A 5,207-nucleotide genomic window follows, 5' to 3' on the forward strand; every position below is an offset into this window, starting at 1 on the left:
TGTGGTTTCCTCCATCTTAGATATCTGTCTACTTCCCTTTTGAAAGTCAATTTGGATTCTGCCTCAACCATTGCACCTGGCAGCATATTCTGTATACCAGATCCTCTGTGTGTGAATAAATTCATCCTAACCGCCCCATTGATGACCACTTGCCACTGAGTCATTGACCAGTGGAAATAATTTCTCCCCACTTAAAACCCCTCATAATTTTAAAATTCTCTATCAGGTCACCCTTCACCTTCTTTATTCCAAAAGAAAGAATCCCAGTTCTCCAGTCTCCGCTCATAAGCCAAACCACTCATCCCTGGTATCATCTTAGTAAATCTCCTCTGCACCCCTCTATTGTTTTGATGTCTTATAAATAGCATTGCTTTAAAAGCAGGATTGGTCCATTTAGTGTGAATCAAATTCCACTGCTCCTTGTGGCCTGAAGAGATTTTCAGATAAAGCATATTTAAGTGATTATTTCACTGTAACAGGAGTGTTTCTGAACGAATTTGGACATTTTAAAATTTTCTTTTCAATATGACAGTTCACCGAGTATTGTTTCATAAATTATGCTTGGCGGGTATCAACAATACTGTGTTTGACATGTTAGTCTTGTACATATAGACGTATCGGTAGAGAGAAGATTCCTACATTCTTACATTATATTTTATTGTATTGTACCCTTCCTCTGCTTTTTCACATTGGAGTACCAGGGAGAAATGGTCAAGTTCTCCGGTGAAAAGGAATCACCCCCCCACTGTTACTGCACTCCAGTCTCGAAGCGCTTCACAGAATATACTATAAAGTGAATTGATTGTATATTTGGTGGGCCGAAATGCAGCAGTCATTTGCGCACAGCAGTGTCCCACACACAGTCGTGGGTTGAGTGACCAATTTATTATGGGGTCCTGTAGCTCAGTGGTTAGAGCACTCGCCTTGTAAGCGAGAGACCTGGGTTCAATTTCCAACAGGGCGAAACCTTGGGCAAGTTTCCTTACTCCACATGCCTGATAATAATCCCTCAAGAAAAAAACAATAATAAATTGGTCACTTCAATCCACGACTGTTTGTGGGACACTGCTGTGCGCAATTGGCTGCTGCATTTCTCCCACAAATATACAGTCAATTCATTTTACAGTATATTCTGTGAAGCGCTTTGAGATGTCTAGAAGACGTGAAAAGCGCCATATCAAATGCAAGGATTATTATTATTAATTTTTTTTGAAGGAATTTTTATCCCTGGAAAAGCGATTCGCCAATCGACTAACAACCGGGTCCCTACTTACTGCTAGGTAAACAGAGACATGTGGAGTAAGGAAACTAACCCTACATGACTCCACAAGTTTATGGAGTTCCAGAAAGCGGGGGCAGAATGGGTTCCCTCCGATGGTGGGTGGGGAAATGAAACAGGAAAGTGGCTGGGTCAGTAGGGTCGAAGGAGGTTACTACTGCCCTCCTGACGCCAATGGACAAAGTAGCTCAAGAAAAGAATTCTTTATGCCTGCCACAGGCCTGATTTTATTTTCATTTAAAGGGGCCACTTTTAAGACATTCCCCCTGCCCTCCCTTCCCATTTATATTTTAAGAAATTATAAATAAAATAATGCTAGCAGTGGTTTATGGCCAAAACCTAATTCATGTCACTCTGTTTAAAGCACGAAAAATCAGGGAGGTGATTTAAAAAAAAACTGTACTGCTTCCAAGAACTGTTTATAGAGAGTGATAATTTGAGTGATGTAGAATAAATGCCTATGCTTACCACAGCTCTGATTACCCCTGGTGCACTTCAGCAATAAAAAGGAAAGAAAATATAGGGATTCAATCAAAATACTCCAATTACTGTTACCGTTGCGATGAATTGAATGGGTACTTTCATCCTGAGTTATCTTGGATATTGATTTAACTTTAACTTACAAAAGAAAAGAGAGTTTTTCTTGGCGCCTTGGAAAATAATTCTCTAAATAAATTTGGTTACTAACTATGGCTAATTGCAGTTCATTTCTGTGCGCAAATTGACTGGCGTGTTTGCCTCCAAAATATACAGCAACTATACAGTATACAACAACAACAAGATTGCATATATATAGCGCCTTTCACGTCGGGAGGACGTCCCAAGGCGCTGGACAGTGTACAGCATTTCAGACCCAAGCTGGGGTCAGGGGGGAGAAGGGAGGGGAGGAGAAGGTGGGGTGACCAATGGCATGGTCGAAGAGGAGGGTCTTGAGAAGGGACCTGAAGGAGGCTAAGGAGGGGGTGAAGCGGAGTGATTGGGGGATGGAGTTCCAGAGGTTGGGGGCAGAGTGGCTGAAGGCTCTCCCGCCAATGGAGGGGCGGGTGGGTTGGAGGATGTGGAGCGGCCGGAGCCGGCTGAGTGGAGGGAGCAGGCGGATTGGTAGGGGGCTAGGAGGTCACAGAGATAGGGTGGGGCGAGGCCATGGAGGGTTTTGTATATGAAGACCGGTATCTTGAACTGGATCCTCTGAAGGATAGGGAGCCAATGGAGATGGGTGAGAATGGAGGAGATGGGGTCACGGAGTTTGGTGTGGGAGAGGACACGAGCTGCAGAGTTCTGGATTATCTGCAGTCTGTGGAGGGAGGAGTTGGGAAGGCCGACAAACAGGGCGTTTGCATAGTCGAGCCTGAAGGTGATGAAGGCATGAACAAGAGTTTCAGTGGCCTGAGGGGTGAGGTAGTGGCGGAGTCGGGCGATGTTACGGAGGGGAGGGAAGGCAGAGCAGGTCATGGCTTGGATGTGGGGAAGAAAAGACAGTTGAGGGTCAAACAAGACACCTAGGTTCCTGACTGGCTTGGTGAGTTGAAGTGTGTAACCATGGAGGTTGATGCTGCCAGAGCCTGAGATGCAGAGGTATATCCTGCAAAGTAATTTGAGATGTCCTCCCAACATGAGAAGGTGCTTTTCCAAATGCAAGGATTATTATATTATTATTTTGTATATCTAATGATTTCAAAATATGAATATATTTTTGGTGGAGTTGGTGATTTCATCAAAGGTAGCAAGCTGGTGGGAGTTACTAACCCAGCAATAAGAGGCAACTGAATTAACATCAGCAGGGACATATGGGGCTGAAAAGGTAGTTTTCACTACCTAGAGTCACTGATGACAAGTCTGAGTCACAAACAGTAACTTCAGCCTGTAACTGGAAGTGCATTGCACCAACCCGTGGGAACGCCACTTCGGCATGGCTGGAAGCAGTGTGTGGAGTTCCTGTGAGTTGTGATGCACTTCAGATTAACATCAGGAGTGGCTATTAGTGTAGCTCCAGGTAGCATTGTCAACTCCATAGTCAACGTGCCAGGGTGCTTCAGCGTTTACCATGCTGATTCAACACCCGCCTCAGCAACAACTAATGTGGATTCAAGTAGAAATGTGATTGCATGATATTAGCCTATTAGTCACTGCACTCAGCAACCCCTGCAAGCCATTATTCTTGATCTCACGCACCATTCCAACAATTTAAGTCACTAGATGTTCGGCAACCGGAGTGTGAAATTCAATCAGAAACCTTTATAACTGTCTGACATTTTAAGAGGACTAATGCACTCAGTTTCAGACTTCAGGCTAGAGAATTGAAATTGAATTCTGCAGCTCCTCAAAGTCGAAAACTTCAAGGAAAATCAACAACACTTCACTGTTAATGTTTCCTCCTTTCAAAAACAGTAAAAACAAATAAACAAAAAAAATGTTAATGAGGTTCCTTTTGAAGTTAATATTTATATAAATGGCACTGGTGATATTCAATCCGCACTCGTGATTTTTTGTGCTGGGCAACACAGCGTAGATTGGGAATACTGCAGTTGTTTATTATCGAGTGTATTTCTATTTCTCCTAGCCCCTTGCAATGCTTATCTGTGTCTTACACCTGTATTGGCAGCTACAGGGGTTGAGAGCTAAAACTAATACCTGGCATCAGCTTCATGATGCTGAGTATTGTTGAATACTGAATGTCTCCTGATACTGCATCCCAGAGTGCTTAACAATGGTGGAGCCTGATGCCGCGCCAGTGGGAGGGGGAAGGTGACCATAGGCACGGTCGAAGAGAAAGGTCTTCAGCCGTAACCTGAAATTGAGGAAATAGGAGCAAGGCAACGGGATTAAGGGAGGGAGTTCCATAGCTTCAGGATGTAGTGGCTGAAGGTGGAGAGGAGTGCAGTGAAGGTTGAGGAAGTGGGGCAGGAGGAGTTGAGATGAAGGTTGAAGTCGCCCATGATGAGCATTCAGTGCAGAGGGACAGGGATAAGAGGAGAGAGGAGATGTCCATGAGGAAGGAAGGAGCCAGGAAGTTTAGAGGGTGGTACACAAAGAGGATTTTGAAGGAGAGGGAGGAGGAATGGTAGAGTGTGAGGTGCTCCAAAGAGGGGAAACAGCCAGAGGATAGTGGGATAGGTTAAGAGAGGTTTGGCAGATGAAGACCACCCCACTGCTGCAACGGTTGGTGCGGGGGGTGTGGTGGAATATGTTGCCAAGGGTGGGGGGAGAGTTCGATGAGGGGGACGGGGTCATCGGGGGCCAGCCAGTTTCCGTGAACCCTAGGATGTCAATTTGCTTCTCCAGGGTGAGGTCCTGGATGGCGAGGGCTTTGTTTGAGAGGGAGCAGATGTTTTGTAGGGCGATGCGGGAGGGGGGCACTGATGGGATTCGATGATGGGGGAAGGGTTTTGGTGGTTGCAGATTGTGGGGGGAGAATGGCTGTGGGGTTTGAGGGGTTGGAAGAGTTGTGAAAGAATGTGGATGAGGAAAGGATTTGCCATAGATCCGGGGGAGGGTCTTGCATAATGAGTGGGTGATGGGGCAATCGGGGTGGCTGCTCTGGGACAACCAACGACGCATGCCATGATGAGCACGGTGGAGGATGCCCAGGCTGGAGCAGAAGGAGGCAGAGGACGAGTCCAGGAGAGAGAGAAGGCGAGGAGGGTGATAAGAGAGGAGAACGGAGTTCGTGTAGTGAAGGGTGTTCAGTAGAGTTTGGGGCATTTTGGGGGGGAGGGGGAGACTCAGGTCAGGGTCGGCAGCCAGAACCCGCACGCCTGGACCTGTAGCGAGCGGTCAGCAGGACATGGTCAGCCACAAGCATGGGAGGAGATTAGAGACAGCACAGAGGGGCGGGAGAGGGGGTTGTTGGGTTCTTTCTTACCGTGATTGGATCCTCGCCATTAACCAATAAAGGTCTGAACATGGAGTTATAAAATCAAGACAGTTT

At 46.2% G+C, this 5,207-nt stretch overlaps 1 non-coding gene across 1 annotated transcript; it reads left to right on the forward strand.

Moving 5' to 3' along the window:
* The first annotated feature begins 892 nt into the window (after positions 1–892).
* trnat-ugu lies at positions 893–964 on the forward strand. Its single transcript has one exon. It is a non-coding gene; the product is annotated as a tRNA-Thr (tRNA).
* The last annotated feature ends 4,243 nt before the right edge of the window (positions 965–5,207 follow it).

Source organism: Callorhinchus milii, unplaced genomic scaffold (assembly GCF_018977255.1).
Source record: "Callorhinchus milii isolate IMCB2004 unplaced genomic scaffold, IMCB_Cmil_1.0 Scaffold1, whole genome shotgun sequence".
NCBI classification, from domain to species: domain Eukaryota; kingdom Metazoa; phylum Chordata; class Chondrichthyes; order Chimaeriformes; family Callorhinchidae; genus Callorhinchus; species Callorhinchus milii.